General features: G+C 51.3%; 1 protein-coding gene across 2 annotated transcripts in view; it reads left to right on the top strand.

Moving 5' to 3' along the window:
- The window catches only part of LOC136447185 (transformation/transcription domain-associated protein-like), a 261,663-nt gene that overhangs the window by 174,300 nt on the left and 74,258 nt on the right, over positions 1-13,105 (top strand). The gene's annotated exons all lie outside the window — the stretch shown is intronic.

Genomic DNA, 13,105 nt, shown 5'->3' with positions numbered 1-13,105 from the left:
AGGCCTGTAGTTAATCCCACAGCCCAGTCCTGCCCTAGTTTTGCTGTTCTGCCTGACCAGAGGCCTGTAGTTAATCCCACAGCCCTTCCTGCCCCAGTTTTTCTGTTCTGCCTGACCAGAGGCCTGTAGTTAATCCCACAGCCCTTTCCTGCCCTAGTTCTGCTGTTCTGCCCGACCAGAGGCCTGTAGTTAATCCCACAGCCCAGTCCTGCCCCAGTTTTGCTGTTCTGCCTGACCAGAGGCCTGTAGTTAATCCCACAGCCCAGTCCTGCCCTAGTTTTGCTGTTCTGCCTGACCAGAGGCCTGTAGTTAATCCCACAGCCCTTCCTGCCCCAGTTTTTCTGTTCTGCCTGACCAGAGGCCTGTAGTTAATCCCACAGCCCTTTCCTGCCCTAGTTTTGCTGTTCTGCCTGACCAGAGGCCTGTAGTTAATCCCACAGCCCAGTCCTGCCCCAGTTTTTCTGTTCTGCCTGACCAGAGGCCTGTAGTTAATCCCACAGCCCTTCCTGCCCCAGTTTTTCTGTTCTGCCTGACCAGAGGCCTGTAGTTAATCCCACAGCCCTTCCCTGCCCCAGTTTTTCTGTTCTGCCTGACCAGAGGCCTGTAGTTAATCCCACAGCCCAGTCCTGCCCCAGTTTTGCTGTTCTGCCTGACCAGAGGCCTGTAGTTAATCCCACAGCCCAGTCCTGCCCCAGTTTTGCTGTTCTGCCTGACCAGAGGCCTGTAGTTAATCCCACAGCCCTTCCTGCCCCAGTTTTTCTGTTCTGCCTGACCAGAGGCCTGTAGTTAATCCCACAGCCCAGTCCTGCCCCAGTTTTGCTGTTCTGCCTGACCAGAGGCCTGTAGTTAATCCCACAGCCCTCCTGCCCCAGTTTTGCTGTTCTGCCTGACCAGAGGCCTGTAGTTAATCCCACAGCCCTCCCTGCCCTAGTTCTGCTGTTCTGCCTGACCAGAGGCCTGTAGTTAATCCCACAGCCCTTCCTGCCCCAGTTTTTCTGTTCTGCCTGACCAGAGGCCTGTAGTTAATCCCACAGCCCTTCCTGCCCCAGTTTTTCTGTTCTGCCTGACCAGAGGCCTGTAGTTAATCCCACAGCCCTTCCTGCCCCAGTTTTTCTGTTCTGCCTGACCAGAGGCCTGTAGTTAATCCCACAGCCCTTCCTGCCCCAGTTTTTCTGTTCTGCCTGACCAGAGGCCTGTAGTTAATCCCACAGCCTTCCCCACCCCAGTTTTTCTGTTCTGCCTGACCAGAGGCCTGTAGTTAATCCCACAGCCCTCCCTGCCCCAGTTTAGCTGTTCTGCCTGACCAGAGGCCTGTAGTTAATCCCACAGCCCTTTCCTGCCCCAGTTTTGCTGTTCTGCCTGACCAGAGGCCTGTAGTTAATCCCACAGCCCTCCCTGCCCCAGTTTTTCTGTTCTGCCTGACCAGAGGCCTGTAGTTAATCCCACAGCCCAGTCCTGCCCCAGTTTTGCTGTTCGGCCTGACCAGAGGCCTGTAGTTAATCCCACAGCCCTCCCTGCCCCAGTTTTGCTGTTCTGCCTGACCAGAGGCCTGTAGTTAATCCCACAGCCCAGTCCCGCCCCAGTTTAGCTGTTCTGCCTGACCAGAGGCCTGTAGTTAATCCCACAGCCCTTTCCTGCCCCAGTTTTGCTGTTCTGCCTGACCAGAGGCCTGTAGTTAATCCCACAGCCCAGTCCTGCCCCAGTTTTGCTGTTCTGCCTGACCAGAGGCCTGTAGTTAATCCCACAGCCCTCCCTGCCCCAGTTTTTCTGTTCTGCCTGACCAGAGGCCTGTAGTTAATCCCACAGCCCAGTCCTGCCCCAGTTTTGCTGTTCTGCCTGACCAGAGGCCTGTAGTTAATCCCACAGCCCTCCCTGCCCCAGTTTAGCTGTTCTGCCTGACCAGAGGCCTGTAGTTAATCCCACAGCCCTTTCCTGCCCCAGTTTTGCTGTTCTGCCTGACCAGAGGCCTGTAGTTAATCCCACAGCCCTTTCCTGCCCCAGTTTTGCTGTTCTGCCTGACCAGAGGCCTGTAGTTAATCCCACAGCCCAGTCCTGCCCCAGTTTTGCTGTTCTGCCTGACCAGAGGCCTGTAGTTAATCCCACAGCCCTTTCCTGCCCCAGTTTTGCTGTTCTGCCTGACCAGAGGCCTGTAGTTAATCCCACAGCCCTTTCCTGCCCCAGTTTTGCTGTTCTGCCTGACCAGAGGCCTGTAGTTAATCCCACAGCCCAGTCCCGCCCCAGTTTAGCTGTTCTGCCTGACCAGAGGCCTGTAGTTAATCCCACAGCCCTTTCCTGCCCCAGTTTTGCTGTTCTGCCTGACCAGAGGCCTGTAGTTAATCCCACAGCCCAGTCCTGCCCCAGTTTTGCTGTTCTGCCTGACCAGAGGCCTGTAGTTAATCCCACAGCCCTCCCTGCCCCAGTTTTTCTGTTCTGCCTGACCAGAGGCCTGTAGTTAATCCCACAGCCCAGTCCTGCCCCAGTTTTGCTGTTCTGCCTGACCAGAGGCCTGTAGTTAATCCCACAGCCCTCCCTGCCCCAGTTTAGCTGTTCTGCCTGACCAGAGGCCTGTAGTTAATCCCACAGCCCTTTCCTGCCCCAGTTTTGCTGTTCTGCCTGACCAGAGGCCTGTAGTTAATCCCACAGCCCTCCCTGCCCCAGTTTTTCTGTTCTGCCTGACCAGAGGCCTGTAGTTAATCCCACAGCCCAGTCCTGCCCCAGTTTTGCTGTTCGGCCTGACCAGAGGCCTGTAGTTAATCCCACAGCCCTCCCTGCCCCAGTTTTGCTGTTCTGCCTGACCAGAGGCCTGTAGTTAATCCCACAGCCCTTTCCTGCCCCAGTTTTGCTGTTCTTCCTGACCAGAGGCCTGTAGTTAATCCCACGGCCCAGTCCCGCCCCAGTTTTGCTGTTCTGCCTGACCAGAGGCCTGTAGTTAATCCCACAGCCCAGTCCCGCCCCAGTTTTGCTGTTCTGCCTGACCAGAGGCCTGTAGTTAATCCCACGGCCCAGTCCCGCCCCAGTTTTGCTGTTCTGCCTGACCAGAGGCCTGTAGTTAATCCCACAGCCCTCCCTGCCCCAGTTTAGCTGTTCTGCCTGACCAGAGGCCTGTAGTTAATCCCACAGCCCAGTCCTGCCCCAGTTTTGCTGTTCTGCCTGACCAGAGGCCTGTAGTTAATCCCACAGCCCAGTCCCGCCCCAGTTTTGCTGTTCTGCCTGACCAGAGGCCTGTAGTTAATCCCACAGCCCTCCCCGCCCCAGTTTAGCTGTTCTGCCTGACCAGAGGCCTGTAGTTAATCCCACAGCCCAGTCCTGCCCCAGTTTTGCTGTTCTGCCTGACCAGAGGCCTGTAGTTAATCCCACAGCCCTCCCTGCCCCAGTTTAGCTGTTCTGCCTGACCAGAGGCCTGTAGTTAATCCCACAGCCCAGTCCCGCCCCAGTTTTTCTGTTCTGCCTGACCAGAGGCCTGTAGTTAATCCCACAGCCCTCCCTGCCCCAGTTTAGCTGTTCTGCCTGACCAGAGGCCTGTAGTTAATCCCACAGCCCAGTCCCGCCCCAGTTTTGCTGTTCTGCCTGACCAGAGGCCTGTAGTTAATCCCACAGCCCTCCCTGCCCCAGTTTAGCTGTTCTGCCTGACCAGAGGCCTGTAGTTAATCCCACAGCCCAGTCCTGCCCCAGTTTTGCTGTTCTGCCTGACCAGAGGCCTGTAGTTAATCCCACAGCCCAGTCCCGCCCCAGTTTTGCTGTTCTGCCTGACCAGAGGCCTGTAGTTAATCCCACAGCCCAGTCCCGCCCCAGTTTTGCTGTTCTGCCTGACCAGAGGCCTGTAGTTAATCCCACAGCCCTTTCCTGCCCCAGTTTTGCTGTTCTTCCTGACCAGAGGCCTGTAGTTAATCCCACGGCCCAGTCCTGCCCCAGTTTTGCTGTTCGGCCTGACCAGAGGCCTGTAGTTAATCCCACAGCCCAGTCCCGCCCCAGTTTTGCTGTTCTGCCTGACCAGAGGCCTGTAGTTAATCCCACAGCCCAGTCCCGCCCCAGTTTTGCTGTTCTTCCTGACCAGAGGCCTGTAGTTAATCCCACAGCCCAGTCCCGCCCCAGTTTTGCTGTTCTGCCTGACCAGAGGCCTGTAGTTAATCCCACAGCCCAGTCCCGCCCTAGTTTTGCTGTTCTGCCTGACCAGAGGCCTGTAGTTAATCCCACAGCCCAGTCCTGCCCCAGTTTTGCTGTTCTGCCTGACCAGAGGCCTGTAGTTAATCCCACAGCCCTCCCTGCCCTAGTTCTGCTGTTCTGCCTGACCAGAGGCCTGTAGTTAATCCCACAGCCCTCCCTGCCCCAGTTTTTCTGTTCTGCCTGACCAGAGGCCTGTAGTTAATCCCACAGCCCTTCCTGCCCCAGTTTTGCTGTTCTGCCTGACCAGAGGCCTGTAGTTAATCCCACAGCCCAGTCCTGCCCCAGTTTTTCTGTTCTGCCTGACCAGAGGCCTGTAGTTAATCCCACAGCCCTCCCTGCCCTAGTTCTGCTGTTCTGCCTGACCAGAGGCCTGTAGTTAATCCCACAGCCCAGTCCTGCCCCAGTTTTTCTGTTCTGCCTGACCAGAGGCCTGTAGTTAATCCCACAGCCCAGTCCTGCCCCAGTCCTGCTGTTCTGCCTGACCAGAGGCCTGTAGTTAATCCCACAGCCCAGCCCTGCCCTAGTTTTGCTGTTCTGCCTGACCAGAGGCCTGTAGTTAATCCCACAGCCCTTTCCTGCCCTAGTTCTGCTGTTCTGCCTGACCAGAGGCCTGTAGTTAATCCCACAGCCCTTTCCTGCCCCAGTTTTGCTGTTCTGCCTGACCAGAGGCCTGTAGTTAATCCCACAGCCCAGTCCCGCCCCAGTTTTGCTGTTCTGCCTGACCAGAGGCCTGTAGTTAATCCCACAGCCCTCCCTGCCCCAGTTTAGCTGTTCTGCCTGACCAGAGGCCTGTAGTTAATCCCACAGCCCAGTCCTGCCCCAGTTTTGCTGTTCTGCCTGACCAGAGGCCTGTAGTTAATCCCACAGCCCAGTCCCGCCCCAGTTTTGCTGTTCTGCCTGACCAGAGGCCTGTAGTTAATCCCACAGCCCAGTCCCGCCCCAGTTTTGCTGTTCTGCCTGACCAGAGGCCTGTAGTTAATCCCACGGCCCAGTCCTGCCCCAGTTTTGCTGTTCGGCCTGACCAGAGGCCTGTAGTTAATCCCACAGCCCAGTCCCGCCCCAGTTTTGCTGTTCTTCCTGACCAGAGGCCTGTAGTTAATCCCACAGCCCAGTCCCGCCCCAGTTTTGCTGTTCTGCCTGACCAGAGGCCTGTAGTTAATCCCACAGCCCAGTCCCGCCCCAGTTTTGCTGTTCTGCCTGACCAGAGGCCTGTAGTTAATCCCACGGCCCAGTCCTGCCCCAGTTTTGCTGTTCGGCCTGACCAGAGGCCTGTAGTTAATCCCACAGCCCTCCTGCCCCAGTTTTGCTGTTCTGCCTGACCAGAGGCCTGTAGTTAATCCCACAGCCCAGTCCTGCCCCAGTTTTGCTGTTCGGCCTGACCAGAGGCCTGTAGTTAATCCCACAGCCCAGTCCCGCCCCAGTTTTGCTGTTCTGCCTGACCAGAGGCCTGTAGTTAATCCCACAGTCTTATCCTGCCCTAGTTCTGCTGTTCTGCCTGACCAGAGGCCTGTAGTTAATCCCACAGCCCTCCCTGCCCCAGTTTTTCTGTTCTGCCTGACCAGAGGCCTGTAGTTAATCCCACGGCCCAGTCCTGCCCCAGTTTTGCTGTTCGGCCTGACCAGAGGCCTGTAGTTAATCCCACAGCCCTCCTGCCCCAGTTTTGCTGTTCTGCCTGACCAGAGGCCTGTAGTTAATCCCACGGCCCAGTCCTGCCCCAGTTTTGCTGTTCGGCCTGACCAGAGGCCTGTAGTTAATCCCACAGCCCTCCTGCCCCAGTTTTTCTGTTCTGCCTGACCAGAGGCCTGTAGTTAATCCCACAGCCCAGTCCTGCCCCAGTTTTGCTGTTCGGCCTGACCAGAGGCCTGTAGTTAATCCCACAGCCCAGTCCTGCCCCAGTTTTGCTGTTCTGCCTGACCAGAGGCCTGTAGTTAATCCCACAGTCCAGTCCTGCCCTAGTTCTGCTGTTAGAACCAGAGTGGTTAAAATGGGAATCCCACGGCCCAGTGTTCTCCTTAATCCAAAGTCTGGACCCATTAAAGATTATCAGGTCCCCTCAAAGGTCAATCGTTGCGCTGATTGAGACACGGAAAGGGCCAGTTTGGATGAGTTTGTGTGTTCACAGTATCTTTTAGTTTCAAATGAGCAGGATTTTCTTTTTTTTTCTCAGAGAGAGAGACCAACTAGATATGACTGGAATTTTCTCTAGCACACACACACACACACACTCAAAGTCAAACACACAAACATTACAAAATACAAAAAAGTATATTAGTTTACTATCATAATGGTATTCAGAATTTCCCCACCATTATCTCCAAGAGAGAGGCCCACATCAGGTATTCTCTCCCAGCATCGCGCCCCCCTCCCCCATTAGAGGATGAAAGCAGGTGAACCACCTTTACTTATCCTGTAATTCCTACCCCCGAGGAATCAATGGCTCCCCTAATGGTCCCGTCAGAGGTAAGTCCGCCGGCTGGCCGTGCGAACTCTCTCCCGTCGTCTGCTCCTGTTCATTAAGGCCGCGCAGTAAAAGCCGGATCAATGGCGCTCAATAAGCGCCGGCCGAGAGCGGCTTGATTTGCGGGGGGCGGCGCCCGGCTGACGTCGTGACAAACACGATCCCTTCCCGCCAAAGGGCCGCGGCCCGATCCCCGCTATCGACCCGCTGGTGAAATATACTAATATGTGGAGGGGATTATTGCATTGCGAGGGCTTCGGCGCAGGTTCATGATTGTTTAGCGGGTTTGGGAAGACGGGCTGCTCTGACCCAATTGTACAACTTTCACCACTCGTTCATCATGTAAGCTTGGGGCATGATATAGTTTTTTTAAACATTGTGTAACATTGAAAATCCCCCGCACCAGACAAATTCTGCACATACCTGCACACCTGTGGTTTGGACACACGGACTGAAAACAATGGAAACTGTTCGGAAGCTACTGCAAATATTTCTTTTGCATGTCATTTTGCGTAACAATCAAATTATAACAACATTTAATTGGCACAAAACTACATGGACCAGTGCAGGTTAGGTGCAGGTAGACATCAGAAATACCTGCACAGCTCCAATTTTACCTGCACTAACCTGTATATACCCAGTACATGGACCAGTGCAGGTTAGGTGCAGGTAGACATCAGAAATACCCGAACAGCTCCAATTTTACCTGCACTAGCCTGTATATACCCAGTACATGGACCAGTACAGGTAAGGTGCAGGTAGACATCAGAAATACCTGCACAGCTCCAATTTTACCTGCACTAGCCTGTATATACCCAGTACATGGACCAGTACAGGTAAGGTGCAGGTAGACATCAGAAATACCTGCACAGCTCCAATTTTACCTGCACTAGCCTGTATATACCCATGGCCAGTACATGGACCAGTGCAGGTTAGGTGCAGGTAGACATCAGAAATACCTGCACAGCTCCAATTTTACCTGCACTAGCCTGTATATACCCATGGCCAGTACATGGACCAGTACAGGTTAGGTGCAGGTAGACATCAGAAATACCCGAACAGCTCCAATTTTACCTGCACTAGCCTGTATATACCCAGTACATGGACCAGTACAGGTAAGGTGCAGGTAGACATCAGAAATACCTGCACAGCTCCAATTTTACCTGCACTAACCTGTATATACCCAGTACATGGACCAGTGCAGGTTAGGTGCAGGTAGACATCAGAAATACCCGAACAGCTCCAATTTTACCTGCACTAGCCTGTATATACCCAGTACATGGACCAGTACAGGTAAGGTGCAGGTAGACATCAGAAATACCTGCACGGCTCCAATGTTACCTGCCCTAACCTGTATATACCCAGTACATGGACCAGTGCAGGTTAGGTGCAGGTAGACATCAGAAATACCCGAACAGCTCCAATTTTACCTGCACTAGCCTGTATATACCCAGTACATGGACCAGTGCAGGTTAGGTGCAGGTAGACATCAGAAATACCTGCACAGCTCCAATTTTACCTGCACTAGCCTGTATATACCCATGGCCAGTACATGGACCAGTGCAGGTTAGGTGCAGGTAGACATCAGAAATACCTGCACAGCTCCAATTTTACCTGCACTAGCCTGTATATACCCATGGCCAGTACATGGACCAGTACAGGTTAGGTGCAGGTAGACATCAGAAATACCCGAACAGCTCCAATTTTACCTGCACTAGCCTGTATATACCCAGTACATGGACCAGTACAGGTAAGGTGCAGGTAGACATCAGAAATACCTGCACAGCTCCAATTTTACCTGCACTAACCTGTATATACCCAGTACATGGACCAGTGCAGGTTAGGTGCAGGTAGACATCAGAAATACCCGAACAGCTCCAATTTTACCTGCACTAGCCTGTATATACCCAGTACATGGACCAGTACAGGTAAGGTGCAGGTAGACATCAGAAATACCTGCACAGCTCCAATTTTACCTGCACTAACCTGTATATACCCAGTACATGGACCAGTGCAGGTTAGGTGCAGGTAGACATCAGAAATACCCGAACAGCTCCAATTTTACCTGCACTAGCCTGTATATACCCAGTACATGGACCAGTGCAGGTTAGGTGCAGGTAGACATCAGAAATACCTGCACGGCTCCAATGTTACCTGCCCTAACCTGTATATACCCAGTACATGGACCAGTGCAGGTTAGGTGCAGGTAGACATCAGAAATACCTGCACAGCTCCAATTTTACCCACACCAATCAGCATTTTTACGATGATGCTCCAGGTTTTCGGTTGTACGAATGTTCCACCGGTGAAACATTAAGCTACATGATCACACGACCGTGTGCAGGTTTTATAACTGTTCCAATTGGCTTTCTGACCTCCCATCTAGTAAACATCTCTCCAGCGTACCTTAGTTATCAGCATTGACCCTGATATACGACAGGTTGGAACGATTATGTGCCTATACGACTCTTATGTGACTAGCAGGACTGGGACACGTACATGTAAGACCCACATGAACATTACCATTCGACATCAGTTTTAGTTCAGAAAGGGTTTAGGTCAGCTTTAGTGTGTTCTTTATGCAGGGTAATCTATGCTATTATTATGTTGCCAGATTGCCTGATTTTGTTGTACGGTGACAAAACTGCCCCAAAAGACCTCACAGGGACTGATAAAATCTGGTCTATGTGGACAGGGGGTCTCTATAGACAGGATTGTTGATGCTTTTGTCGATGGGAAAATTATCTAAGGGACCAAAAAGTGGTCACATTGGCCAGGTGGTCTTTATGTCAAGGTGGTCGCTTGTACAGGTGACTATATCAATGGCCAGGTGGTCCTTATGTAGAGGTGGTCAGTTGTACAGGTCTGGTGACTATATCAATGGCCAGGTGGTCCTTATGTAGAGGTGGTCACTTGTACAGGTTTGACTGTATACCAATGGCCAGGTGGTCCTTATGTAAAGGTGGTCACTTGTACAGGTTTGACTGTATACCAATGGCCAGGTGGTCCTTATGTAGAGGTGGTCTCTTGTACAGGTTTGACTGTATATCAGTGGCCAGGTGGTCCTTATATAGAGGTGGTCTCTTGTACAGGTTTGACTGTATATCAATGGCCTGAAGGTGGTCCTCATGCAGAGGTACAGGTTTGACTGACATATTGTTTGACAGAAAAAGCAGGTTGTTTGAATGCTGCTCATGTTTAATGTAGGTTCAACTCCCCATCCCTGATCTGCCGACCTCTCATCTTCGTTAACAGCTCTCCCGAGCATCTTTATAGCCTCTAATGTTTCAGTTGTCAGCAGACGATGTGATGTATTACCCCGTAACATTTTATAAGAGAAGGATTGGGATTTCTGCGAAGCCTAGTTTGACTTGAAGGTCCCAAGTTTTAAACCCGTGTAGAATTTTAGGGCTTGGGAAAAAACGTACATTTGTAGTGGTGCCAGAAGTTATTGTTATGCTTGAAATGTCTAATTTTTGCATTCGATTTGCTTATTATATATGATAATTGAAAGGGAAATTAATTTTTAATGATCGGTCTTTGAAGAGACATGTTTTCAATTATCAGCTATAGAGCCTATCAAGCTTATGATCATATAACTTTATGACTTCATAACTATACAACTGTTTAACTATGTGGAAAATCAACTCAGCAAAGTAGAGATATCTGTCAGGGTTGAAGGAGCAGTGGTTGAATTTACGAGTCACAATGCTGCCTTCCAGCCAGCTTTGCTGTGTTATATCCTAGAGCTAGACAGAATGAATTGCTAATAAGACCCATTTATGATAGCATTGTATCTAATAACTATTCAATACCATAAGACGCTCTAGAAGGAGGGTCTGATACTTATAAATCCCACATGCAAGTATGTACCAGAACACTTTACAACAGACCGTTCGGTGTAATATAAACAGCTGCTGCCGCGCCGCGTGCCTGCGAAGCTGGTGTGTTAAGCCTAATGGCGGTTATACCGGCTATATAGATGCAGATACTTCTGAATCAGAAGAAAGCTTTTTTAGTGGTATTCATGCATGCCATTCTCATATCTTTGCTATAATAACAGTTGTCAGATTGTCCATTTTTGTTATGTCCCAGGCAGATTCGTGCCTAACAGCCAGAGAAAGCAAATTGCTTGAGTTCGGATCTGTGACAGACCATTGTGATTCCTATATTTGCCACCATTAGGTAGAGTAAAGCCATAACAGTCGTCAGACTGTCCATTTCTGTAGAGGCTCAGGTAGATGTGCTGTTGCGTGCCTGTAGAAAGTGGATTGCTTGAGTTCGGATCTGTGACAGACCACTGTGATGCCTGTATGCCTCCATCAGCAGAGGCAGGTTTTCCCCGGGTTATCCTGATGGTGATTCTCATCACAGCGCTGCGTCGGTAATGGCTCCTGCCGAACATAACCGGCACATTAAGACGTTTCTGGTGTCTTAAGATGTGCATGCTGCCGACGAGGTCTTCCTTAAGACATTTGCAAGGCCAGGAGAGGAGCTAACAGAGCGGCTAAGATTGCCTGCAGGTGTCTGCCCCATTACCCTCCGCTGAGCCAGCATTTCATAACGCCGCAGAAAGCTGCTTCCTCCGTCGCTTTTGATATGAGGCATTGGTAATGGCCTCGTAACTCCCGGCTTTCCCCGGCAGATCCGCTAAATATGGGCCATTTCCCCGTGCCTCCATCCGTCACCACCCCGGGATGGAGAGTACTGTTACCATGGGGACAGTTTGTCACCACCCCGGGATGGAGAGTACTGTTACCATGGGGACAGTTTGTCACCTCCCCGGGATGGAGAGTACTGTTACCATGGGGACAGTTTGTCACCTCCCCGGGATGGAGAGTACTGTTACCATGGGGACAGTTTGTCACCACCCCGGGATGGAGAGTACTGTTACCATGGGGACAGTTTGTCACCACCCCGGGATGGAGAGTACTGTTACCGTGGGGATAGTTTGTCAGTACCCTGGGATAGAGAGTGCTATTGCCGTGGGTACTGTTTGTGGGTGCCCTGGGATAGAGAGCAGTTACCGTGGGGACCGTTTGAGTGACAGATGGGGCCCTGAGCGGAGTCGGAGGCTGAGGGATGGAGCCAGCGGCCGTGGAGGAACCCATTCCAGCTCCATCTCATCAGCCCAGCAATTAACTCCGCCATGATGGACGCCTCCATCCCCCAAATATGATGGGGCAGCTCTGGCTGGCGGTCCAGCCGTGGAAGAGGAATGGCGCCCGGATGCAGGGCCAGGGGAGCTGATGGGACCGGCCGATTGTTCCGGCGAGATTGCTCCGTCCCCGCAGCCATAGAAAGGCCAACGCCGTGTTTATCCTAAAATACTGGAAACAGTGTCAGTGTTTCAAAAGTTTGATACTGCACGATGAAACCATTCAATTGATCTTGTCCCCTCTGTCAATAGAAAGGCCAACAAATTTGAAACTTGGTGTTTTATTCTAAGATACTGGAAACAACGTCAATGATTCAAAAGTTAGGGACAACCGTTTAATCCTACAAGATAAACCATTCAATTGATCTTGTCCCCTCTGTCAATAGAAAGGCCAACAAATTTGAAACTTGGTGTTTTATTCTAAGATACTGGAAACAATGTCAATGATTCAAAAGTTAGGGACAACAGTTTGATACTGCACGATGAAACCATTCAATTGATCTTGGTAGATTACTTTGTCCTCTCTATCAATAGAAAGGCCAACTGATTAGAAACTTGGTGTTTTATTCTAAAGCTCTAGAAACAATGTCGGTGTTAAAGAAAGTTTTGGACGACAGTCTTCTTGTCCCATGCAAGATTGTTCACCCCCGATACGGCCCTTGGAAAGACCAACCAATCGGAATAGAGACAATGTCTTCATTTGAAATTTCTGCCAGGGTTATACTCAAGACAGTAGTGGATTGTTGACTTTCTGAGATCTGAATAGTAACTGGGAGACGCTGGTTCAATCCTGGGTCAGGACATCTCAGTTGGGACTGCACCCGGCTTTCAAACAACGGCGGTCCCATATTGAAGGAGTTGCCCTAAGCACATTAAAAGGGGAAGAATTAGCAACCCCTCCCTGTAGAAATATCCCTGCTACTGAAACAGCAAGGAAACCTACTGCCCTATGTGCCTCTAGGCGCTACAAGGGTCTGAACGAACGTACGTACGTACGTGGCAGCCCACAGGGATGTACGTGGCCTGTAGGGAGGCCGTTTATAGCAGAGGTGTATATAAAGCCTGGTGGGTTCCTTCAGGCTAGACTCATTGATTCATTATGCTGGTCTGCTGTTTCCACAGCGGGAGATTATTCTGGCCTCTGCTCCGAACCAACTATTAGTGGTTCAGGCTCTGAAAGGGGGTTAGCAGGGGTCAAACAATCGGGCTTTCCGGAGACTCAGATGGAGATGCAGACATTGTGTTGTCATTAGTCCTGCTGGGATGGCTCTGTCGCGGCGGATTTGTGGTTTATACAACTGAGTTATTCCTACACTCGTGCCATT

Source organism: Branchiostoma lanceolatum, chromosome 13 (assembly GCF_035083965.1).
Source record: "Branchiostoma lanceolatum isolate klBraLanc5 chromosome 13, klBraLanc5.hap2, whole genome shotgun sequence".
In the NCBI taxonomy this organism is placed as follows: domain Eukaryota; kingdom Metazoa; phylum Chordata; class Leptocardii; order Amphioxiformes; family Branchiostomatidae; genus Branchiostoma; species Branchiostoma lanceolatum.
The sequence above is the reverse complement of the archived record's forward strand: the minus strand, read 5'-3'. Positions and strand labels throughout refer to the sequence as shown.